We start from the raw sequence: 26,747 nt of genomic DNA, 5'->3' as shown, positions 1-26,747 counted from the left end.
GACTGGGAAGGAGAGTGGGAAGTACACAGATCAAGAGGGAAACTGGAGAAAGCAAATGGAGGAGGTCTTTAGAGTTATTCCCAAGTCCCTCTAGAGACGCTAGAGGGAAAGGGAATCCCAGGGCCCAGTGATTCCAGAGGGTCCCAACCTGTCAGCAGCCTGGCTATCAGCTCTTCGTCAATGTCCTGCTTCAAGGCAGGCCCCATTTCTTCAGAAAGCAAAACATGTTCACTGCCGTGGGGCAGCTTGTAGGCCTTCCTGCCGCACAGGCTGCAGAATCTGGGACTGCGTGGAGGAGTAGCAGAGATGGGTCTGGGAGACAGTGAGGAAAGTGAAATTGACTTTTTGGAGGGTGGTATACAGTTCTTCTGTGGAAGCTTGTGTGCAGTAGCCCAGGGCACTAACACTCACCACAGGTCATCAACTTCTAGGGGTCTGGCTCACATAATCCCAGAAGGCCAGAGCTGGGTGATGCCTGCTCTGAGATCCTGTTGTCCAACCCTCCCACTTGAGAGATGAGGAAACCGTGACAGAGTCCATTTGCGTTCACTCCCCTGCATTCCTCAGTCTTCCTTGCAGGGAGGTAGGGATCGTGTGATGAATTATAGCCAATAGACTATATGTGACAGGTGTCACTTCTGGACCCAAACAGTAAAGAGATGATGTGTCTCCTCCATCCCTCCCTCTCCCTGCCATTGTGAACTTACAGCTCACAGGCTCTGACAACATGGCGACAAGATGGAAGAGGTTCTATGCATGCTCATCAAAGCAAGAAATAAAGTTTGATTGTGCTAAGCCATTGAAACGTGGATGTTTCTTTGTCACTGCAGCATGGTCTGGCTTAGCCTGATTAATATGGAAATCGAGGCCTAGATAAAGGAAGTATGGATTGAGTAACTCTGAATGATGCCTATCAGATCCCTCCTCCATCAGGAAAGGAGAATCTATGCAGGTAAGATGGAAGGATTTTCTGCTCTGGGGGGATGACCCAGCCGCATTAATCTCTCGCCTTTGTGTAATACCTTATAATTTACAAAGCACGTTCATGGACCCCATCTCGCTTAATCCTCCCAGCAACCTTGGCAGGACCATCTTTAGCCCTACCTTATTAGGACTTTAAGAGACATGTCCAAAGTCATACAGTGAGGAAATTGTTGGAGCCATTTTTTCAAATAAATGACAGTTTTGGCATGCCTGGGTGGCTCAGTCTGTTAAGCATCAGACTCAGTTTCAGCTCAGGTCATGATCTCAGGGTTGTGAGATGGAGCCCTGCCTCAGGCTCTGAGCTCAGCACAGAGTCTGCTTGGGATTCTTTCCCCTCCTCCTTCTCCCTCCTCCTCTCCTCCTCCCACCCCCTCCCTGCTCCTGCGCTCGCTCGTGCTCTCTCAAATAAATAAATAAATAAAATCGTAAAAAAACAAAAAAAGAATGGATGACAGTTTTTAGAATACTGGCATCTTTTTTTATTTCTTATTTTTTATTTTAAGTAGGCTCCATGCCCAATCTGGGGCTCAAACTCACAACTTTGAGATCAAGAGTTGCATGCTCCACCAACTGAGCCAGCCAGGCACCTCTAGAATACTGGCATCTTTAAGAAAAAATTATAACTCTCTCTCCCCTCCCCTCTCCAAGGAAATACTGGTTAGGTTTATATAGGTTTATTTCTTTTCATAGGTCTATCTTTGCAGTAATTTTTTTTCAATATTTAAATTTTGACTTAAGAAGGTTCCAGTAGCCCTGGAGATAACTAGAGGCATCCCAAGGAGTCACGGAACCAGGGCTGGGAAACTCCACCCTCAGGGGTCCCTGGCTGAGAGAGTCCCCTTGGCCAGTCCCTGAGGAGGCACAGCAACCACAGTCTTTGTTAGGACAGCAAATGAAGAAGTTGGATAGGTCTACATTAAAGCAAGATTTCTTCAAAAAATCCAAATCAGATCCAGGTTCCTCTTCTTCACACCACAGAGAGTGGGTAAAGGGGATCTTCTAGGATTGCTTCCTCTTTCAACAGAAAGTGGAATGGCTGCAGGCCTAAGGGTGGCCCCTTATGTCTGGGAGTAGGTGACAAGTTAAAGCCAAGGTTGGGGACCCAGGCTTTCGGGGGTCCTGTGCTCTCCAAACTGCAGCCTCAACCACAGGGAGCCCAGACTCCCCTAAGAGGTCCAATCACTCTACAGCCCCCAACCCTGGCTATCTACCTGGGCCTACCTGATCTGAATGTCACTTCAGACCCTCACCTGTACTCCCCTCCTTATCAACACCCAGATGGATAACCAATCCTGGGGTCCCCTTTCCCCTCCAGCTTTTTCCTCCTTGGGCCTCCATAATCTGGTCCATCTTCACCTTGCTTCTGAAATTCTTCCCACCAAGGCCATACCGAGATGCTACTGGAAACTAAGAACCTTAGCTTCCAACCAGGCCCGATCACTTACAAATTTGTGACCTTGAGCAAGCTATTTACTTTCTCTGGTTTCGGTTTTCTCATCTGCAAAATGACGATAATAATAGGACCTGTCTCGTAGGGCTGTTGTAAGGATAAAGTGAGGTAATGTGGGGAAAGCATTCAGCAAAATGCCTGGGTCACATGGTCTGACATGTGATGAATATAGGTTATCAATCCTTCATCCAAACTCTTGGTCCAAAGATCATTTTTCTTTTTTTTTTAATTGAGATAGAATTGACATATAACATTGTATTAGTTTTAGATATACAATTTAATCATTTGATAGATGTACATATTGTGAAATGATTGCTACAGTAAGTTCAGTTAACATTCATCTCCACACATAATTACAATTTTTTTTCTTGTGATGAGAGCTTTTAAGATCTGTTCTCTTGGCAACTTTCAAAGGTATAGTATAGTATTGTTAAGGATCATTACCTTGCTGTACCTTATATTCCCAGGATTTGTTTATCTTATAACTGGAAGTTTGTATCTTTTGGCCACCTTCCCCCATTCTGCCTACCCCTGAACCCCTACCTCTGGCAACCACCAGTCTGTTCTCTGCATCTATGAGTTTGGTTTGTTTTTTGGTGCTTTGTTTTTTTAGATTCCACAAGTAAGTAAGATCATACGTATTTGTCTTTCCTTGTCTCACTTATTTCACTTGTTTTCTCTTCTTCTTTTAGGAAGTCATGGTGCATAACCATCTCTAACATACTGCCCTCGCTGGGCCCTGGAGCAGTGCCCACCATCAGGCACATTCAGGATTCTGCAGTGAACACACCAGCATTCACTCGGAGGGGTTTAAGTAAGAACAGTAAAGAGCCTCTCCAGTTCAGGTCAAGTTTTGCTGCCAGATAAGATTTGGTCCAAAATAATAACAACAAAAAAAAACAAAATAAAACTTTTTTGGGGGGAAGGGAGGGTGCCTGGGTGGCTCAGTCCGTTGAGCATCTGCCTTTGGCTCAGGTCATGATTCAGTCAGTGGTCCTGGGATGGAGCCCTGCTCAGCGGGGAGTCTGCTTCTCCCTCTCCCTCTGCCCCTCCCCCCAACCTGAGCTCGCGTGCGTGCCTTCTCTCTCAAATAAATAAATAAAATCTTTAAAAAAAAAAAAAACAAGAACTTTTTTTTGAGATCTTTGAATCTCAGCCTTGCAGTTTTGGGATTGTGACTTTGTACTAATATTGTTTATATTTACACATTTGGGTTTTTCTGTCATAACGTAATATGTGCTGGATGACTCCTTCCCAGGAAGCCCTGGCCCCAGCAGTCTTCCACTATCTCACCCCGACCCTGAGTTGCTCCCTCTGTATCTCATAGCCCACGGGGTTGGTGCTGTCCAGTCCGAGATCCTTTGAGATCGGTATCTGCTGCATAGTCCCACATAACTAAGTCATCTTTGAGGGCAAGAATAGTGTTTCTACTTATCTGATCTTCTTAATAATGAGTCCAGAGTTGAGTATACAGCCAGTGCTTAATACATGTGCCTGCATGAACTCTGCTGACTACTCTGATTCTCTTGGTCTTGTCTTGGCACTAGAAGAGAGGACGTGGTGTAAGGATATCAAGATCTGCTCAAATCCCCACTTCAAGTCTTTGGAGTACATACCCGGGAGTGGAATTGCTGGATCATATGGTAACTTCATGTTTACTTTTCTGGAGGAACCACCGCTCTGTTTTCCACAGTGACTTCAAGACATTTTAGTTGTTATTATTTCTTCATCCATGCATTCATCAGACAAATAATGAATGAGTGTCATCTAGGTATGGGCACTGTGCTAGGTTCTGGGGATACATGGGGAGGCCACAGTCTGGAAGCACATAGTAGGCCCTCAGGAACTGGCGACAGTTATAAATGCACATGTTGCTGCCCAGCCTATATCCGCATTTAACTCACCTCACCTGATAACTACTCCTTGTCCTCTCTGCGGCTCTCCACCAATTGGACGACCCTTCCCCAGCATCGGTCCCTCCGGCCCATTATCTCTGAAACAGAGTTTGAAGCTCCTTCTCAGACTCCCCCTGCTTCAGCCTCTCTACTTGCCTCAAGACCTCTTTGAATCAGATCACGTTCCCTGAAGCTCTCGGAAGCTCTCAGCTATTATTAAATTCCAGCTTGCCAATCGTAGATTTCCAACCTCTCTTTACAGTCTGGCCCCCTAAGCAGCCCCCAAGCATCCTCACACACCCCTCGCCGGCCCTCTGCGCCTCCATCCTGGGGTCTCCCCAGCTGGCCTGGAGTCCCTGAGGGGCCCAGCCTGCCTTCAAATTATAGTAAATGTTGGATTTTCCATTCAGAAATGAGAAACCCAAGTCACGTGCTTTTGTGCCGTCTTTCCAGATGGATTCCACCCTGGAGCTACAGGTACTTCTTAGTTTACCAAATCAACGTGGATTTAACCAGTTTCTGTACATGAATCCTCCCCCACCACCCATTTCCACTATAAGCTGGAGGACTGATTTGAAAGAAAATGAGTTCATGATCACTCTAGTGTACACCTGAAACTGATAGAACACCGGATGTTAACTGGAATTAAAATTAAAACTTAAAACAAAAAAAGAAAATGAGCCCACGGAAGGCCTCCCAACGTTCTGCTGGGGCAATCATGGGACCTTATCCCAGTGACCCGGAGGGCCCCTTTCGGCCCGGTTCCGCAGAGGTGGGCTTCAGGAGGAGTCAAGCTCAGCCTCCCAGAGGCAGAGCACCAGCATCTGCCCAGAGGTGAAGCAGGTCCTTCCTCCTTTTCTCCTACTGTGTGGTTGGAGAGACTTTCCGAAGGGGCTGTGCTCACTGCTTTCAGCCCTTTGAAAGCCAACTTGCCTCTGGATGGTTAATGGATATATTCCCTTCTGATGTCTCCTGCTCACATCAAATCACACCGTTTCCTAAATCCTGGTTTTCTCAAACTGAAACAATGGGGAACTTCTGTTTTCCCTTCTACTCCCCACCTCCCACTCGGTTCCCACAGCTTCCTTGTAGGCCCCTCGCCCCGTAACTGGCTGGGAATTCTTGCTCAGCCAGCCGGAAACATTAGCATACCTAAAACCCACATTTACATTTTATTACTTTGTAGGAAGACGACTTACAATACAACCTACAATAAATCGGGGAAAAGAGAAATTGACACACGTTCTCCTGGGCAGAGAGCGGGGGCTATCTACCTATGTATTATTTTTGAGACTCTTTTTTTTTTTTTTTTTAAACATGAGAAAGTGGTTAATGAAGTAAGCAGGCCTGTGGTGTGCCGGGTGTCTTACGGTGCCGTGTTTCTGCCTCATTTACCCAATTCTTTTTTTTTTTTTTTAACCAGAGGAATTTTTCCCTAATGGGGAATCCCCTGATTTTGCATTCAAAGCTCTCCCAATGTAGTTCCTCCCCTCTTTTTGTCTTGTGTATTTCTCTGTCAGACGCAGCCAGGCTGAGAAGGTATACGCTGGGGTGCTGGGATGGAACCCGCAGGGCTTCCTGTGGGCTAGGCATTTCTTAAGTTCAGACCCTGAAGAAGAGTTCATCACCCCAGGGCACCGATTGGCCAATTTTATGCATTAGAAACTCTACAGTAAAACTTGCTGGAATTGGTTCACGGCTATCTTGTTGGTTCACTGCTATCTTGTTGGTCCAATAAGCTGATGCTATGTGTCCCCCAAGTCCATCACGTGACAGCAGGGATTTCCAGGGCCCCTGAAAAGCAAGGGCCACACAAGTCTTCAAGGAAACTCCCCTTAGTTGGTGCAACTAACGCTCTCCTACTCACTCAGCTCCCAGCGCCGCAAGCATACAGCCTAGGCTGACCCGCACCCCCACCATCAGCTCTTCTCCCCTCAGCCTGCACCATCAGCTAAAGACTGGTGACACCCAGGGACAGAACCATGCTGTTCCGAGGGCAGCTGCCGTAGACTCTCAGGAAGGCTGCAGGGGGCAGTGGCTGTCAGCCCACCTGCAGAGACCCCAGGGCCAGCCCTGCGCTCTGCCTGGACTCCATCTCCCCCGTGTTCCCCAGCAGCGGTACCGTTTACTGGGTGCGCTAGCCCGGCCCCATGCACACACGTGTTACACTACCTCCATCTTAGAAAAAGAAAAAAGAGCTTTGGGGACTAGGTCTCTCTTGGAGGACCACCCTATTTGTCATCTTCCTTTTAGAGTAAAATGCCTCTAAATAATTATTGATTTTCATGGTCACTACCTCCTCTCCTCCCCTTTTTTCTTGAACCTTTACCATTGGGCTTTGCTCCCACCATTCTCCTCTTGCCAAGGGTTACAACGGTACCTACCAGCTACTTCTCAGTCCCCATCCCCCCACCGGTCAGCAGCATTTGGCCAGGTAAAGGCTCCCTCCTCACAGAAATACTTCCTTCCATGCCCCCCACCTGCCTGCCTCTGATCCCAACTTCCTAACTACTGTTTTCAGTCCACTGGGCTAGGTCTTCCTTAACTCCACACTCCATCTAAGTCTTCTCTTTCTCTAGGGCTGTGCTTACACCCAGTGAGACCCCATCCCATCCCTGTTTTGAGAACCATCCACGTGCTGATGAGCATCCACCCTGGCTCTGATCTTTCCTAGGTGGGTGACCTTGGACAAGTCATTTAACCTCTCTGTGCCTGAGGCTCTTCATCTGTAAAATGAGGATAATAATAGCACCCATTCATAGGATTGTTAGGAGGATTAAGTAAGTATTTATAAAGCACTAAAACAAGCCTGGTGGGTTTATATAAATGCTCTGTCCACCCCTTTGCCTGGCCAAATTCAGCTCACCCTTTAGGTCTCAGTGTAAATGTTATTTCTAGATTTCTGGGCCCTTTCTTCTCCTTGTCACACTTATAAAAGTGTGATCCATGCATTTCCTCTGTATCTGTTGACTTTAGCTATCTCACTGCTGCCCCGTTAGTGTCTGGAAAGCAAGGAGAGTGTCTTCCTTTGTTACTGCTTTATCCCCAGCACCCAGAGTGATGGGGTGGGGGTGGGGGCAGGAGGGGCTTCAATGAACAGTCACTAGACGAAGGAATGAATGACAGAACACATGAATGGATGGGTTCTAAGTGGCCACTGTGGTCCCTTGGGGCTTAGTGAAGGGGTGAGTCTCTCCTTAGAAAGGGGCTACGGAAGGGTCTTGATCAGGACACACTGAAAGGCCTGGGATGTGGAGGAGGCTGCAAACTCGCCTCACCAAGACCCCTATGGAGTCCTCTCTGTCCCCCTGTGCCCAGCTCCTGGGCCCTGGATGACACAGCTTTATCCCACAGCTGTGGTGCTTCTGAGGCACCTGACATTCCAGCTAACCGGTAAGGCATGGGAGCTGGGGTTCTCTGTATACTTGGACCTAAAACTCAATAATGGGCTGACATTCCTGACGTGGACTCACTCCGGCCAGCCTGATGCCAAGGAGGCGGTGAGCGAAATGCGGTCCAGCGGACCTGCCATTGAGTCCTGGCCCTGCCTCTGATCACCTATGTGACCCTGGAAAGAAATGCCTGGAACTCTGGCTCTTCTGTTAGAAAATAACAATACTCCTAGAGCTGTTGGGAAGATAACATGAAGCACCATGCTTAGCACATTGTGGAAATGCACAGTTTGACTTCCCTCCCTCCAACATGAAAGATAAGTCTTCCATAGGTCATGAAAATGCAGAAATTAAGAAGCTCTAGGAAGGAGGAAAGCTTTTGCTCCGTGAATCACACACATTTCACCTTGGATAGAGAGAAGACAAGCATGATTCGATTCAATTCAACTCAACTCAATGAAAAACTACGTATGAGGACCCTACGGTGGGCCCAGTATAGGCTATAGCCTCAACGAAAGGTAGCAAAATGCCAATTTCACACCTCTCCCTTTTTTTTTTTCCTAGAACTTTGTGTCTAAAGCAATAAAGGACTTCTTAAAGTCTTTAAAGTCCCGCCCTGTCAATCCCATGATTCAGATGGAACAAGCTTCTAACGAGGGGAGGAAATTAACATCGCTTGAGTACCGACCCTGTCAGGTGCCTTCACATGCTTTTTAGTGAAATCCCCACCACTGCCCTGTGATGTAGTGATTCTGAACACATCACTGAAATGAAGCCCCATCTCAAGAATCCCAGCAGGCAGGGCCTCCATGAAAGACTGGAAAATCCCAGAGCCTCAGAGCACGCTTAATCTGCCATGACTTGGGGGTGGGAGAAAATGCCAGAGGAATCGATTCAGACTGATTCTTAAGCCCTAAACATATGGCACCATCTGCGGTGGGATTCGAGATAAAAACACTATGAAAAACTTGCCTCTATTCAGAAATAAAAATCGCTTCTTTCTATGTGTTTCCAAACACAATATTCTGCATAACTTTATCAGAGCTGCATTTTTTTTTTCTCATTGCTTTGGGGCCTCAGGCTCACTGGTACCCTAAGAGGCACTCGGCCTGCCTCCTGGGTTGGGCAGAAGCCAGCGTCTGCTGTGTCCTCACAAGATCAGGGGTGAATGAGCTTAGGCAAGGCCAGCCTTCCCTGCTGATAAGGAGTTGATTGACTAAGCGTTTCATAGGGGCACCCCTTATAAGCACTATTTAGGGAAGCAGAAAAACCAATCAGATGAGATAGACAGATAGCTAGAGAACTGTTTCAAGGTCAGTGGGTCCGGTTGGATGCTCAAACTCGCCTTCATTTCTTTTCTCCTCTCTCACATGAAAAGAAAGACAAGACATGAGCTTCTCTGTGGGTCTGTGCAATAACTGGGTTCAGGTAGAAAATCCCCTCAGATAAGCTCCCAGTGCTCAGAGGGCTCCTTGAGAAATAAATTGTTGACAAATCCTAGTGGTCTTGGACCCAGCTGCTTCTCTCCAGTAGGCCTTGTGATCATGATTTTGAGTACCTCTGGGAAGATATTGAAAGAACACAGTCTCAAAAAAATAGGCATCCTTGACATTCTAGAGAATGCACAGCAAAAAAAGAACATAACGTCCATTGTTGGCAAGAATATGGGGAAATACAGTTGCTCAGAAACTGTTGGAGAAAGTGTAAATTGATACAATCTTTTTTTTTTTTTTGTAGAGCAATTTACAAAACTTATGGATGTTTTAAATGTGTAAATATCCCCTTTGAGTCAGTTACTTCATGTCCAGAATTTCATCCTACAGAGGTCCATTCACACAAGTGCTCACAGGTACTCACCGCAGTCGTTTTTATCATGTTTTTTAAAACTGGAAATAACTTAAATGTCCATTAATGAAGGAATATATCCATTTTATGGTATACTATGCAGCACTAAGTTTCAAGATCCATCTCCCTGAGAAGACATGGAAAAGAAGGCCACAGTTAGTCATTAAGTTGGAAACACACGTTTTCAAACAATACGAACCAAATTATCATTTTTTTAAAAGTATGTATACACATATTTGTATAAGCATAGGAAACACAGGAAGATATTAAGTCATGGGGGCAGGGGCCGAGGGCGTGTCTCCGGATGGTAGGAAGGAGGTAGAATGGTAGGAAATGGGGGGAGCTTTTATTTGTTGTTTTTCTATATCCAATTTATAAATGTTCATGTAAGGAACATATGTGACCTTCATAATAAGGTGGTTTTATTTATTTATTTATTTATAACAATGTCCAGAGGCCTTTGACTAGGGCCCTTATGATGGTGCTTCATCAACAAACGTACGGCACAGAGTCAAGGCTCCCTCACCTTCTGGAACGCTGTTTCTGAGCACGAGTGAACCCAAAGCCTTCAGACACAGACTCGTGCCCACCGGCTGCCAGGGAGACAGGATGGCCCCTGCACTGCCTGCCGGGGGGGGGGGGGGGGGGGGGGGAAGGGGGGGGCGGGGGGGGGGGGGGGGGGGGTGGGACAGAACGAGCTTCGCAGTGTATACAGCACCTTCCTTACCTTATCTCCGACAGCCTGGGAGATAGGACAGGACAGGAATTTTTAATTCCCGTTTCTACAGGGGAGGCTTGGAGAAGCTCCTGCACCAATTCCCCCCGCGTCACACGACTGGAAAGTCCAACAACCGGACAGGGAGAGAAGCAGGTTAAGCTGGGGCACATACCTATCACCAGCACCAGACATGTGGCAAGCCCGGGCCCAAGCGGCCTCTCTCCGGCCGGCGCTCAGTAAAAAAACAGCTCACATTGCCTCCAACTTTCCATTTTCAAGCTACAGGACACATTCCAACGGTTCAATCTGACTTGTCGGGGACCCATTTGGGCTCTTGAAATGAAGTCTGCCTTCTACCATCTGTTAGCTCTGTAAAACTTTCCTCTGGGCTGAACCGTGTGTCTCCCCAGCCTCAAATTCATATATTGAAGTTCTGGTAAGCAGGCCCCCCACCTCAAAATGTGACCATATTTGGAGATAGGGTCTTTAAAGAGGTAATTCAATTAAAATGAGGTCATGAGAGTAGATTCTAATCCAATATGATTGGTGTCCTTCTAAGAAGAGGGAATTTGAACACAAACATGAACGGAAGAAAGCTCCCGAAAGGAGCTGGATGTGAAGATGGGGGGGGGGGTGAGGAGGGGGAGAGGGGGGATGACCCAGACATCTATAAGCCCAGGAGAAAGGCCCAGAACAGATCCTTCCCTGGGGCCCTCAGAAGGAAGCAACCCTGCTGACCCTCAATCTCGGACTTCTAACCTCAGGACCAAGACAAGAAATTTCTACGGTTTAAGCCGCCTGGTCTGTGGTACTTCCTTACTGAAGCGTTAGCACACTGATGCATGCATCTCTCAGAAAACAGCTGTGCTTTCTCTATCTCCACCTCCCTGAGAGAGGACGTCACCATCCTGCACAAACCGCAATCTCATCGAAAATTTTCTCAAGACACCTTCACTGAAATGGTCCAGCTCCCCAAAATAACCCGCCGTACCATCCCATGCTAAGAATTCTTTAGATGGGGGCACCTGGGTGACTCAGTCGTTAAGCATCTGCCTTCAGCTCAGGTCATGATCCCAGGGTCCTGGGATCGAGCCCCGCGTCGGGCTCCCTGCTCCGCGGGAAGCCTGCTTCTCCCTCTCCCACTCCCCCTGCTTGTATTCCCTCTCTCACTGTGTCTCTCTCTGTCAAATAAATAAATAAAATCTTTAAAAAAAAAAAAAAGAATTCTTTAGATGGAAGTTCTTTTTTTTTTTTAAAGATTTTATTTATTCATTCGAGACACAGAGATACAGAGAGAGAGAGAGAATGAGCAGGGGGAGAGGCAGAGGGAGAGGGAGAAGCAAGGCCCCACTGAGCCAGGAGCTGGACATGGGGCTCGATCCCAGGACCCTGGGATCATGACCTGAGCCGAAGGCAGACATTTAGCCATCTGAGCCACCCAGGCGCCCCCATCTAAAGATGGAGGCTAGATGGAGGCTCTTAACAATGACTTGGGGGGTGGGGGGGAACAAATGTGTGCTGGATAACTCTAGAAGTTTATTAACGTCTGTAGCTGAAGCCTGGCGGTGAGCGCTTCCAAGAAGGGTCTGGGCCCCTCAGAGGATGAAGAACCCAGCATTGCTTTGCTTCAGGGTCCTTGGTCTATTTACAGACAAAATGAAACCCCGCAGAGTATGAATCCCCCAAAATGGGGAGCCTCTTCATTTGTTGCAAAAAGAACAACTTCTGTTTTAAACATATAGGTTTGACGGGGTTTATGATAAAAATAATACTCAGTTTTAGAAATTTTGGAAAATATAAAAAACGAAAAAAGAAGAACATCGCCATAACCCCACCACCCTGAGACTGCCTCTGTTTACATTTTTATACATTTTTGCTTTGTTTTACATAGCTTTATTTCATAATTGGATGCAGAGTTATATATACAATCTTACATACTTTTTTATTTTAAAGCATTCCTCCATGTTATTACAATCTCTCTATAAACATCATTTTAAATAACTGCAAAATATCCCATTACGTTGATCAGTTTTCTCAAATGTGAACTGCAGAACATCTGCCTCGGAATTATATGGGGTATGTTAAAAATGCAGATTTCTGGATCTTATCCCAGACCCATTAAATCAATCTCTAGGGGTGGAGGCTGGGAATCCTCATCCTAATAGGTTTCTCAAGCAACTCATAAAGCTACACAAATTTGAAAACCACTGGAACTGGTATAACCATAGTTTTATATCACCTTACCCCAAATGCTGGACATTTTGGCTATTTGCAATTTTTCCTTTTATAAATAACTACATGAAGAACATCTTTGTGCATAAAACATTTTGTAAATTTCCTAGCGTTTCCTGAGGATGGTTTCCCAGAGGTGATATTATTTTGAAAGACGTGAACATTTTAAAGGTTCTCAATAGACACACAACACGCCTATACACACATTTAACCACACAGTCTGCTCAGTTTCAGGGAGAAATAGTTGCTGATTACTTATCTATATTTGTGGTTTATACTAGCTTTTATTTTCCAGCATTCTTTTCCACAGTGTTCTATCTTTACTACTGAAAATATTGAGTTAGGCACACCAAACAAAGTAGGCAAAAACCGAGCAGACGGTCAATAAAATATCCTTCATTGATGCATACAAGACTCTGGCCTGGCCCCATGGCAAACCAGCGCGGCAGTTATCCACGGTACTCTGAGGACTCCAGACAGAACCCAAAATGGACACTGCAGTGCCCCAACACACCCGTGTCTCCCATGCCACAAGAACAGTGCTCTGCTGGGTTCAAGGCAATGCCCAACCCTGGAAGGCAGATGCACAGGGAGGGTGGGTGTAGACAGAGGCCGGGTGCACCCTCCCTGATGAGGAATCACCTTGCAAAGGACAAAGGACACAGCAGCTGGCAAGACTTGGGGATCCCAATGAGGAAAATTGGTGCACAGAGTCATGGTGGGCTCAGGGTAAGGTAGCTTGCAAGCTGCCAAGGGGTCAGAAAGAGCCATGCAATGAAACGTCAAAAGCATGGAAAACGTACTGTTTTTAGACTGTGTGTTGAAACGGCTTGGGGGAGAGGAAATAATATAAATATACGGGCAACCTAAAGCAGCCCACTCTGCTGCTGGATCAGGGCAATGAGAACCCATTCATTTGTTTAACTAGCCTTTATGTAGCATTTACCATGTGCTAGGTAGGCATTGGTCTAAAAGCTTTGCAAACGTTAACTTATTCAGTCCCCACAATCAAGTTGATAAAATATCATCACGCCCATTCCAAAGATGAAAGAAACTGAGACACAGAGAGGTTAAGTAACTTGCCCAAAGTCACACAGCTAGTAAGTAATAGAGCCAGGATTTAAATCCAAGCAGTCTGGTTCCAGAGCCCTTGCTTTCGGCCGCTACCCCATTCTGCCTTGGGAGACAGGACTAAGATGTTTGGGAACCCAGCATACAGAAAGAAGGAGCAGTGAAGTAGATAAATAAAGCCAAAGCCAGAGTCAACTAAAGTGGCGTTCAGAGAAGAGATGCCGTCTGCCGACCCTCACACGCCAACACATTTTAGAAAACTCAGGTTGTTCATTACCAGCAAGCCTTTCCGCACCGTCTTCTACCCCCACCCGCCCCACACCTTTGCTCACCCGGCCTGCTGGCCCAGAGCGCCCTCTCCCTGGTACAAAACTTCCCTGAGGGACTGCCTCTGCGCTTTATATGAAGGACTGCAAAATCCATCATCCGAACCCCTCGGTCCTTGCCTCCAAGGCCTTCCACCACTGCAACTAATTATTTCTGCTGTAAAGTCGCATGTGGAAACAATCTACAGGGTTTCCCATCAAACCTGGCTGGCTGGCAGCTCACACACCCAGGCGAGAGTAGGCTGCCTCCCCTTTTAAACAAACATATTAAGTTAACAACAACACCGACCACGTTTGACAGCCACGTTTACTAATTAATTCTCATTTGTTCCTTCTGTTAGGAAGAGGGTAGGACGTGCCCAGTCTTCAGAATTGAAACTCCAAACCAATTTCTCTTAAGGTGGCCCCACAAAGTTATTGGAGACTTTGACTGAGAACCTTCCTGCCTGTTGTTCAGCCTTGCCCTCTGAACTGGTGGCCCTACGTACCTTTAACCTAAGCTCCTCAGAGGCCGTGTTTGAGATGGAGAAGATCCTAGAATCTCCTCCTACTCACTCCAGGTGGTGGCCAGCCCTGCCCCTTGACATGAGCGGAAGCTGCCGCTTACAACCACTCCTTCCATTCACCAGGCAGGACCAGTGCACATGGTGATCTCATTTCCATCCTCACCAGCATTCCTAAGGAGGCTCGACTATGATCCCCGTCACAGATGAGCAACCCTGGCTGAGAGGTCAAATGACATGCTCAAGGTCACCCAGCTCAGAAGCAGCAAGACCTATTTGCCTCACCCTTTGCCCAGGGATGACTGGTTAAGAAATTTGTTCCAGTTGATGTAACAAGCAGCTTCCGGGAGAACAGAAGTCCCCGTGCCCGGCCTTAGGCTCTGACCACAGAACCTGCCCTCTCTCCCCATACTTGCCTCCAAAGGCCTTTGGGCTCTGAGCATTTCAGTGATGAACTGTTTGTAGGCTCTGAGGGAAGGAGGGCGGATGCCTGTGAGAACCTGTCCCTATTCTACATCCTCTGTCCCTTTAATCCAAATAACTTTATCCAAAGAATGCCATTGCCTGGGCCAGAACGCTCCCCCCATAGACTAGTGTCTTTGGGTCTCCACTGGACTTCTACCCCAAGTTCACGGCATCGAAAGGTTAGGAAAGATCATCTGCCCACTCCTCTTGCCCTCCACTTTGTCTTCTCTCCCTTCTCTAACAGTTACTGAGCATTTTCAACGTGCTAAAGCTTCCACCAGGACCACTAACATTCTCGATCATGTTTAATTCTTGCAACAATCCTATAAGGCATGTATTATTATTATTATAGTGCTGGTTTTATAGATGTGAAACCTGAGGCAGAGAACTTTTTTGTGTGACAAAGGTCACGCAGCTGGGGTGCAGCCCCCAGGGATCTGCCTTCAGACTCCGCCGGGGTTCAGACACCTGTCTCCAGCTGATAGGAGACACCTCACACAAGTCCCCACCTCTTACCCTTTCATCACAGAGGGTGCTGACCGCTCAGGGCCAATGGCCCTGCAGTCCCATTTTTCAGCTGCTCATGGCCTGCAAGGCTGGTTGTAGACATGTGTCATTTTCCAAGAAGACTCAGGGGCTCCCGTGCAGAAACCAACACGCTCACTCTCTCCCGGCTGCCACGCAAGGGGAATCAGCTGACTCCAAGGGCTGAGTTGTACTAAGAAAAAAAAGGAAGTGCACTTGGCTTCCTGCTCTGTCTGAGCCTGGCTAACCACATCCCACCTGGGACCAGCATGGTGGCCAGGACCCAATGAGTAATAACGCCATCGGGCTCTTCTTGAACCTCATACCTCCATATTTTCCTAGGGCCTCACTAAGGACCCACAGCTCTGTGACCAACAGGACCTCTTGTATCCTCATGATACCCTCATGAGCCAGAGGGAGAGGGGTGGCCAAAGGGACCCTTCTCCTTCTAGAAAAGATGAAGCCACTGCATCACAGAGGGGAGATTGAGTTTGCCGGGAGGGGGTAGCCAGAACTTAAACTCAGGTCCCACAAGACCCCTCTGCTCTGCACCCTGGTCCGAGAGAAAAAGGAATCTAGGTCTCTCTGGACTAGAGGTGGCTGCAGGGCACTTGTTTAAAGAAGGGCAGTGGTCCTCATGGGAAAGAGCCCCGAGAGCTGGAATGAACAGTGATCTGCAGGCCTGCCTGCCTCCCCCTTCCCCTCCCCCTCCCCCTGAACCGCCCTGCCTCAAGATAACAGCGGTGGCCTCCTATGGACTCCGCCTTTCCTCCATGCTGGGATCCAAACACCAGATAGCGAAGATACTGTTTGCTTAGAGAGCTTGGTTTTAACCCTGTGCTAGCCTGGCCCTGGCCATGCTGGCCTCCACAGTAAGCTCCAGCTGAGGGATTTCTCTTCTCCTTGCCTGCCTCAGACAGATCGGCTCAGCCGAGAGCAGGTCAGACAGGCCTGCAGAGGAAAAGAGGCCTGTCTCACGGTAGCTGGCTCCAGCCTCCTTACAGGATTTCCCCAGCCTGTATCTGGGCCTTAGAGCCTCCTTTAAGGTAGCCCAGCAGGATGAGCAAGGCCTGAGGGGTTAGCCAGGTATTCTGAGTCCCTCTTCACAGCCCCAGCTCCTAACTCTGACCTTCCAGGCCCTCTCTCCCGACTCCTTTCCCTCCACTGGCTTCTATGACCCACTGCCCACCCACTCGGTCCCGTCATTCGGGCCCATCCAGGCAAGCCCCTAGGCTTACTTTCCTCGCAGGCTTCCCAGCCCACCACTGGTGAATGGCCTCCGTAGAGAACACTAGAACTGGAAGGACCCCAAAGAGCCACCATCAGTCTTTCCTATAGGAGGAAACCATGACCCAGAGAGGCTAAGTGACAGGTCCAGGGCCACCTTTTGGTAATAGCAGAGCCAGACTGGTTTCCAGGAATTCAAGAAATGTTTGTGCCACCAACCTGCACACAGAAAATCAAATTAAGGTAATTGGGATGGCAGGTGGGGGTGAGGGGAGAGCAAGGTTTATCCATTTACAGATGAGGATACGGAGGCCCAGAGAGGAGAATGGGGCTTCCCAAGGCCCCCATTCACACTGTTTGTTAGTGTCATGTCTTAGAGACAGACTAAATGGATAAGAGGCTCCTAATCCTATTGGTGACAGCTGATGTCCAGACAGCGTGATTTTGTAACCTCAATTAGTCACCTATTAACAAGCAACTCTGAACTCCTTCTGCAGGGCTGGCTGCCACAAACCCTCCAGCTGGGCAGGACTGTAGAGCTCTGTCCCCAGGGAGCTTTTCCCATGGGGCTCAGTTCCCAAGCCCGAAGAGAAGCCGATGAATCTGAACAGGAATAAGAGCCAGACAGTACCATCATCTTTTAAAAATTTTAAGGAAGAAAGTTCTAAATTATTTGAGTGACCCATCACTAGTTGCCTGGAGAACGCCTGCTCATCGTCCAGTTGTGGGTACCGTGGCACTAGAAGGCCTGGCTTGACATCCCAGCTCAGGAACTGTGTACACTTGGTCAAGTTTCTTAGCCCCCTTGAGCCTCAGTTTTCTCATCTGTCAACGAGGATTATTACCTCCCTTCCCGCCTCTTTGTGAGACTGAAATTAGAAAATGGATGTAAAAGAATGCTGTGATTTCTAAAATGTTGTACAAACAAAAAATTATTCATTTTTTTAGCGGGGAGCAGGGGCAGAGGGAGAGAGAGAAAATCGTAAGCAGGCTCCACACCCAGCGCAAAGCCCGACACGGGGCTCGATCTCACAACCCTGAGATCATGACCAGAGCCAAAATCAAGAGTTGGACACTCAGCCAACCGAGCCACCCAGGCTCCCCATAAAATTATTCATTATTAACATAATATTCTCCTGGTGTCTGAGAAAGGCCCTTTGTGGGGGGAAGTAGAGGGGGATTTAGGTGACTCAGCCAGGTTGCTCCCATCAGCCTGATTGAATGAGCCGCAAAACCCCAGTCATCGAAGCTTCTCTCTCATTGTGCCTGGCTTGTTCCATCAGCTCTTTCGGAACACTGCGATCCCCAGCTCACCCACCAGCACGTGCCACCGTTCTTCTTCCCAACAGCTGTCAGGCCACACTGACCACAGAGGACAGAGCCCCCAAGGGCTCCCAGGAAAGTGTTTCCGCCTTGCCTTCTCCCACTCCCAGGTCCCCTCCCCTGGGCCAGCTGAGGAAGCTGGCATGGCCCGGCCCTTCCCTGAAGAGAGACAACTAGAAGCTGGCTGACCCCCTTGACTTCTTTAAAGCAGAGTTTCCAGTCCTCTCAGGTAGGTTGGGGGCTTCCTACGGGAAGGCCCGAGGGGGCTTGGGACAGCCTGGGGGCAACAACCCCTAGGTACCTCCCATTTTCTGAACCCCACACTACATCAGAGGAAGGGGCAGGAACTACCATTTATTAGTCCTCTGTTATGTGTTGGACATTTTGCCCATGTTAGTGCTACTTCCCATAACCCAGAGAGGGCATTATCATCTCCATCGAACAGATGAGGAGAAACAGGTTCCAAGATGCTATCCACAATCACACAAGGTGGAAGGAGTGTAAAGCCAGCATTCTTATATCTCGGCATGGATATGGGGGTGGATTGCATACACCACGGTCATTTCCTGAGTCTATATATAGCAAGTTTACTAGAGTAGATGAAAAGAAAAGAAAGTCTAAAGTTCTATGGACTTCTGGATTTATTCGTATTATTATCTCATGATAAATACTGGAAGTGAATATAAAAATAGTTGCTGTTAGCATAGATAGCTTTAATTTTGTTGTGTTACCATCTCAGTAAAAAAACTCCAAAAAGATTCCCTCCTAACAATTTCCGGTTCCAAAGTAAGCAGCTGATGTATATAAACAGTAGTAACTAATATTCAGTGACTTACTGTGCTCAAAACCTTATACAGGAATCTCTCCTTTAATCCACCAACAGCCTGTGCAGTAGGTCCTATTGTTACCTGCTTTACAGATCAGGAAACTGAGGTGTAAGAGTGATTTCCTCCAGGTCACGGAGGTGGTTAGAAAATTGGAACCCCCATGGTCTGAAGCTGGAGCCTGTACCCTGACCCACTAAACTTAATGTTACCGGCTCTGGGACTTCCTGGACTGAGAATAGAGCTCGAGCCAATGAAGGTACCTAGTGTGTACTAGGTCCAGAGAGTCAATAAGCACCCAATAACCACTGAAGGGAAGGGAAGGAAGGAAGGGATGAGTACGGGGCAAGTGGATGAGTTGCTGACGGGTCTTGGGGGTGACAGGCAAATGGATGAGTTGCTGACGGGTCTTGGGGGTGACTCACACACATACGAGCTTTGAGCCTCGTATTTCAGCTCAGTTAGCAAGGTATTCTGGATCCTTCTAACTGCTGCCCTGAGGGCAAGATGGAGATGGTGAGCAGCTTCAAAGGAATTAGGTCCTACCTGGGTGAGCTGCTTCGGAGATGCTGACCACTCAGGACAAAATTGCCAGCCTGGGGTCATGTCACACCACCAGGGCTGGGCGGAGGGACCAGAAAGATGCCTACCACAAATGAGGCTGAGACCAAGAGGAACCCACGGGAGGCAGCCCCAACCCCACAAGCATTTGGGGAGCACTGACACAGGAAGGCAGCCCCCTGAGGCTGGCGAGGGCTCAGCCCCAGGGGTTACCAGCTAAGAGTATCTCAGAAATGACTGTGGTTCTCATTTCTCTGTAGAGGAAGGTCTCCTGGAGTCGTTCCACCTCCCACCCCAACCAGTCCGCCATTGCTCCCATTCTTTTCCTCCCTCCAGGTCCCCCTTCTTCCTTCTCCCTGCCCGCCATGACCCAGCCTTGCCAATCTCCGCAGCCCCATCTCTCACTACTGCTTCTTTTCACTCTGGGTCTCACAAAACACTACTATTTTCTCCCCCCACCCCCCAAATACCCCACTTTCTTTCTCTTCCCCCCAGTGCTTCCATCTGCAGTGTTTCCTCGCCTGGGATGCTCTTTCCCTGTATCTCTCTCAGTTGTCGAGACAATCCTACTCACCTTCAGAAAGTCTCTCCCAACCATCAGGAAGGTTAGGTGTCTTCTAGGTGCTTCCATAGCACATCCTGCCTTAGCCCATGCTTCACAGAATCACTTAACTGCTTTGAATCTCCATGAGGGCATGGACTGTGTCTATTTTTTTCATTACTCTGTGCCTATTCCCTAGCACATAGCAACTGCTCTTTGATGGTTTTCAGCTCCTCAGATAATAGTTCAGTTCAGACTCCATTTCTTCAGGATGGCTGAGGAATGCAGTGCAGAAAAAACAAGGTAGGGAATATTTGGATTAGCTCAAGCAGGTTACCATAAGGCTTCCTGGGGCTGGAGATCTTTACCGAGGTGCTCAGACACCCAGGAGGCCAGGTGAGAGGCAGAGTCACCAAGCCCACTGCTTTTGGGGTGAAAGGCCCTACTCCAAGTGTGGAGAGCCTCGTATTTCAGGTCAAGCCATTGTCTAGCTGGCTTCTTACAGGAAGTCTGGGATGGGGCTGGGAGGTAAGAGAAGATCTGTATGCCACCCAGACCTCAGGCAGCTGAAAGCAAGTCTCAGTCCAGGAACCCCGCACTGCCTTCCACCCACAAAGCTCTTTCACCCCACCCCCAGGGACCAGCAAGAACCCAAGCTTAGGTAAACAAGGCCACAGGAAAGCAAGCATCCTTATCTGTTATCAGTTTTCTTTCTCCAGCTCAGCAACTTGGTTGGAACAGCAACCAGGAGGTGGGAGCTGGCCAGACTCCTCCCCTCTGTCCCTTATCTTTTCTCCCTGACCAGCTTCTCCTCCCCCAGGACTTGAGCTCCCTGGGGTCAGTGCTCCCACCAGCTGGAGAAGAGAGGCAGGTCCTATCATAACAACGCAAGTCAAGGCCGAGTCTCTGTCTGCACTGGGGAGGCTCCCTCCTCCCTCCTTCCTTCCCCCAGGTCCCCTCAGGATGGGGTCACAGATGTGTTTATCTTGTTGGAGGAGATGGGGAGCGGGGGCGGGCAGCAGTCTGGAAGTTAGCTGAAGGATAGGATGTGGAGTGTCCATGGGGTCTGAAGCCCCACCTTTGATACCTAGGACAAGAGGGTTGCATTTTGGTCCTCATGATGTTCAAATGTCCAGTTGGGGCCAGGTGGAGGAGAGGTCGTCAGGTATAAGGTCTCTTCCTGCTCTAGAATTCTGTGACAACCAGCTAGAAGGCTGCGGGGGGGAAGGTTGTTGGCCGGGGTGAGTCTTTCTCCCCATCTCGTCTTCGGACTTCTAATTACATAAGCCTGCTACTGACCCAGAAAGAAGGGGTGGCTGCTAATTACCCTCCAGACTGTCACATCATACCAGAGGCATTCTGGCCTGAAAAAAAATCTGTGATTCTGAGGCATCAGGTTCCATGAAATGAAAATATCTGAGCCACATCCCTAAGAAAATAGATTTCTGTACTTCTCAGACCAACTGAACTGTGAGGAGAGGGGCGAGCTCCTCCTCCTCAGCCAGCCATGTGCCCTTCCCTTCCCCCCCATGGCAGTCTGGGGGGGTCCCTGGAGCAAGTGAAATGGGGAGAGTGGATGCATGCCCCAAAGGCAAGGCAGATGGGGATACCGAGGGAGGGGAGCACCTGGGAGTTACAACAGCACAGCGAGAGCCAAAACCTGGCCAGATCAGGGTGTTTGGGGATGGACCTGCCTCCCTGGACGAAAATAAACCGAAGCCCTAAACACCCCCAACCAGACATCAGGACGTTTCAAAACTACAATTTCATGGCACTTCATTTTATGCAGATGAGAGTGATAAATGTATGCCTCTAACATGGTCCTGAAAAGGACTCCCCCCCGCCCCCGGGGGAAAGCAAAGCTTGAGAAGCCAGCTTCGTGGCTAGATTAGGGGTAGGCGAACTACCGCCCCCAGCCGATTCTGGCCCATTGCCTGGCTTTGCAAATAAAGTTTTCTTGGAACAGAGCCACCCTCGATCATTGACATACAGTCGATGGCTGCTTTGCCCCACAAGAGACTTGCGTAGTTGTGACAGAGACCATATGATATGGCGTGCAAAGCCTGAAATATTTAATATCTGCCCTTTCCAGAAAAAGTTTGCTGACTCTTGGGCTGGACACACAGCATCCCAAAGCAGAAGGTGAAGCCCCAACTCATCTGGATCCATCAGAGAGACACAGGTTCTCTGAGTGTGTTTATCTCCACACCCAAAGAAGTCAGTACATGGGACACAGATACTCCTTGGCTGAGGCAGGGAGGGTCATATTGCGTCTTGAACCCATGTATAATTCATTCGGCAATAAAGATATGTTGAGGGGCGTGTTCTTAGCCTTTGGGATATACCAGTGAATGAAATACACTTGTCCCTCCTGGGAGCTTCTACTCCTGCAACGGGTCTATAACTCCATCCTAAGACAATTGTCCACAACTAAATTCTGAGGTCTCTACATCTCACAAGAATTAGTGAGGTGGACCCCAGTTATGGCCTAAAGCAGAAACTGACTTTTAGGACTTTTTTGAGGTCAATTTATTATTGTTCATTAGAGGAGAATTATCCTTTGCTCTCCCAGGAGAGGTTAGGCTAGGCCATATGACTCACATTGGCCAATGAAATATGAGCAGAAGTGACAGGTGTCACTTCCAGACAGAAGTTTCGAGGATCAGTAAGTGATTCATCATGTCTCTTTTCCCTCTGCTATGAAACCGTCAGAATCCCAGATCAAAAAGTCCCAATGTTTGTCCATCAGCCCAGGAGTGAAAACCACTGAGCAGACCTACAGCCAACACACAACAGACATGTGGTACAAATGAAAAATAACCTTTGTTATCACGAGCCACCCAGATTTTGTGGTTATTACCACAGCGTAACCGCACATACCCCGACTCTGTTTCTGCACACTAGTTGTGTCCCAGCCAAGCTGACTGTATGCTTTTCTTCTAGTTCCCCACTGACTCTCATTGGGGAAATGATCACCTGATTCCAGTGGATGACATCAAACTCTCCAGACTGCAGTACCTTCTACCACTCTTCCTGTGCGGCACAGCCCTCCACATAAGACTTCTCATTATGCATGGGGCGCCTGGGTGGCTCAGTCAGTTAAGCGCCCGACTCTTGATTTTGGCTCAAGTCATGATCTCAGGGTCGTGAGATCGAGCCCCCTGTCGAGCCCCATTTTGGGCTCCGTGTCAGGCTCCGTGCTGAACGTGGAGGCTGCTTAAGATTCTCTGTCTCCCTCCCCGTCTGTCCCTCCTACCCATTCACACACTCTAAATGAATGAATGAATGAATGAATGAATGAATGAATACTTATTATGCTTGACTGTTACATTCACAGTACCCCATACTTCTTTTTGTGACTCCTAAGGGACAACGTCTTGTGGATCTGGGTTGCAATAAGATATTTTTTTAAATAGGTGGGACCATCTAACTCACACTTTTATGTCCTAGCCTGAAAATTCTAGGTGAGGCCACTGGACATTCAAAAACTACATCCATGTCCTGATCTGCCACTCTGGTTAGTTCAGAATCATATACAACAAACTTATTTGTGCTTTCCATGTAGCCAGACCAGATCTGCTCATCTGGGCCCAGCCGACTTTCCCCTTCTTCACCCTACACTCAACGAAGTTCACAGTGCCTCGTGTTGGCCCCTTTGTCCCATCGCTCCGAAAGAGGCAGTTCTCCCCTGTGGCCCTCCATTCCTGTTCTTTGATACATGCCCCTGTTTCTTGTCAAAAACATGTGTCTTCTGGGCTTCTGTATACCTTTCCTCTGACTCTGTTACATCCCTTGCCAGCCCAGGGCGGGCCTGCAGATGCTGGGTGAAGTTTCTGAAGCTAGAATCCCTAAGTTGGAAAGATTCGTGTGCTGGTGGAGGAATATCGGGGCATTTACCAAGGCCAGGATTGGGGCTGCCCCATGTGCCATCTGTCAGGAAGGAGGCTGAGATCTGAGTCAGTGTGGGAAACGGGTTCTGACCTTGGGGCCGGCAGGCCCACAGAGCCACTGGCAGAGCAAGACGGAGAGGCCAGGGGTGTGCCCAGTAGGAAGAACAGGTGAGGAAAGAAACGGATTATTGTGATGCCAATAAGGTACTAGAAGCTCCTAGCCCAGAGCTCCTCCCTTCTGGGAGACATAGAAAGAGGGGTTCCGCCTCCCTGGCCTTCCTGGGAACCCAGGTGAGCCAGGTGTGGGATCACACCTCTGGGAAGGAGGAGGGGCCGGATTAAGGGAGAGGAGGCAGGGCTGCCCCAAGGTGCAGAGCCTGTCCCTGCTCTCACCCTGCTCCAGATCGGCACATCCCAGTACAAGTGCTCTGTCCCAGAAAGTGGGAGGAGAAATGCGAGGGTCAGGGTTAAGGCCCTCCTGGAATAGATGGGGTAGAGGCACCTGAAATTCTCCCCCCTCTCCCTGTTCCTGAGCTAACAGGTGCAAAAGCCCTCTGAAAACTGAAACCCCACACTTGTGTGTGAAGCATTGCTATGGCCACCATTGTTATTCATTCTCCCCTTCACCCCAGGGGTCAGCCCAGGTCAGTCAACCCCAGGCCTCCATCCCTCCTTAAGGACACAGGGCACGGCCACATCCCCAGGCTTGCAGGAAGCCCTGCTGTCTGGGGCATTCTGAGTTCCTGTCTCCCTGTAAAACTCCTGGCCTGGAGGCTCTGCCCACCCGAGGCCCCATTTATCCTGAAACCACATCCCATTTGCACTTCTCCTGCACCCCTTCCCGTCCAGCTGGAGGTCAGCAGTCACCAGGTCTGAACCCCACGCTGACACAAAGAGAGGCACCATGTGGGGGGTTCCAGGGATGGTTCTCAACAAAGCTCTGAAGGCCGTTGATTGTCTTTCTTGTCTTTAGGCTCCAGCCCTTTCTCCCCAGGTTACTACCTTCTCTGGCTGTCCCCAGCACTGAGCCCCACTGCCCTGCCCCACTGTGGAGCCCACTTTCCTTAGGCAGCACCCCAAACTCCAGCCCTCCTTGGCTTCTTCAAAACCTACCAATGCAGTGAGCCATCCTCCGAAGCTCTGCTCCCCTCTTAGGGGCAGCCGCCTAACTACCACAGGGCCTCAGTGGATGCTTAAGAAATATCCAGCGCCATGCTAAGTGATGTGTGGCTATCACGTGGGACATAATCCTCACCTTCAAGGGAGTTAAAGAAATAAACACATACCTGGAGAAAGATAGTCGTTCAAGGCCTTAGCAACCATGGATGGGGCTCTATGTTCTATCCGTGGAGGTCTATGTAGGTCTGTGCAGCTCAGACGTGGGGCCCAGTCCTTCATGGAAGATGAATTTCACCTGGGCAGAGAGGTCGGGTAGGCCTTGCTGCTCTAACACATTCCAGAAAGATGAAACTCTATCCTGTTTGTGAAAGACCTCCAGGGTGAAGTTTTCACGGCAGCCCAATAATCAGCAGGCCGTTTCCCTTTGGCCTCTACCAGATATGGCTGTCTACTGCAGCCTGAGCTCCCCGCTTGGCTCCAGGAGATGGACAACAGCTGCTCACCAGCCCCAGGGCCATCACCGTTAGTGGCCAAGAAGACAGGTGGTCGAGGAGCGCCGATGTTGCTGAGCTGAAGAAACCAGCCCAGATGGGCCTTTTGGGAAAAGGCTGAGTGAACAGTCATCTGATATCTGCCTCTGGATTCTGTGACTGACAGACACTTAATTAACCACTATACCAACAAGGGGGTGGGAGGTGTTTGGGGTTCTGCTGGAGACAAGAGAATCCCAAGTGTTCTGGATTAGTGAAGATGGTTAGGAATTAAAACATGGCCAGGTCATGGGAGGAGGTGGCCCCGCACTCCCGGAGCCATTGAATTTAAGCCTCCACACGGAGGAAGCTGCAAAATGAGCGTGGTTCTGTCGTGGCCGAGGGCGTGGACCCACCTAGCGCCACTGATGGCCAGGCCCGTTCAAGAAAGGAGCAGGGAGGGTGCCCCCCGGGGGGTGGAGGGGGCTGGCTGCTCACCACCCCAGGCCCCAGGACCGGGCTTCCTAAGAGAAACACAGAAAGAGCCAAGTGGGAAAGGATGTCATCTTCCTGTCCTTTCCCCACCCCGTCATACCAGCCTGTCACAGGCCCGTGTTTACTGAGCACTTACCTCCTGCTCCTCATCGTGCAGAGACCTCATCTGACCCTCCACTAACTCACACGTCAGACGTGTAAACCCCACTGCAGACGTGAGCAAACCTCAGGAGGCTGATGCTTTTTCCAGAGTCACACACAGCAAGAAGCGGCCCCGAGGCCCCCACACAGACCTCCTGCTCCATCACTCCCACATGACCTCACCTAATGCCCACAAGCTCTCTGCGAGGACATTCATTCTTAGGATCTGCAATGATGAGGCTACTGAGGCTCCAAGAGGTCAAGTGCCTTCCCCAAGGTTATACAAGGAGTAACAGGGCGAAGTCCAGATCAAAACACCTGGCTTTCCAGCTTCCCAGACCACTCTTGGTTTCTTTTTGGTTTTGGGGGGTTTGGGGTTTTTTTTTAAGATTTTATTTATTTAAGGGCGCCTGGGTGGCTCAGATGGTTAAGCGTCTGCCTTCGGCTCAGGTCATGATCCCAGGGTCCTGGGATCGAGTCCCGCATTGGGCTCCCGGCTCAGCGGAGAGCCTGCTTCTCTCTCTGACCCTCTCCCCTCTCATGCTGTTTCTCTCTCGCTTGCTCTCTAAAAAATAAATAAAATCTTTAAAAAAAAAAAAAAAGATTTTATTTATTTAATTGAGAGAGAGTGAGATAGCGAAAGAAAGCAGGAGCAGGAAGTGGGGGGAGGGAGAAGCAGGCTCCCCACCGAGCAGGGAGCCCAATGCGGGGCTGGAGCCCAATGCAGGGCTCGATCCCAGGACCCTGAAG

The 26,747-nt window shown here is 49.0% G+C and overlaps 1 long non-coding RNA gene across 1 annotated transcript; it reads right to left on the bottom strand.

Annotated features, from left to right (window-relative positions):
• Positions 1-9,071: 9,071 nt before the first annotated feature.
• LOC118002317 lies at positions 9,072-25,319 on the bottom strand. Its single transcript, XR_004677017.1, has 3 exons — positions 25,059-25,319; positions 9,579-9,693; positions 9,072-9,281 (listed from the first exon to the last, which is right to left on the bottom strand). It is a non-coding gene; the product is annotated as an uncharacterized LOC118002317 (long non-coding RNA).
• Between the last annotated feature and the right edge of the window lie 1,428 nt (positions 25,320-26,747).

Source organism: Mirounga leonina, unplaced genomic scaffold, assembly GCF_011800145.1.
Source record: "Mirounga leonina isolate KUSES-001 unplaced genomic scaffold, KU_Mleo_1.0 Mir_82, whole genome shotgun sequence".
Lineage (NCBI taxonomy): Eukaryota > Metazoa > Chordata > Mammalia > Carnivora > Phocidae > Mirounga > Mirounga leonina.
This window is presented reverse-complemented; position numbering and strand designations above follow the sequence as displayed.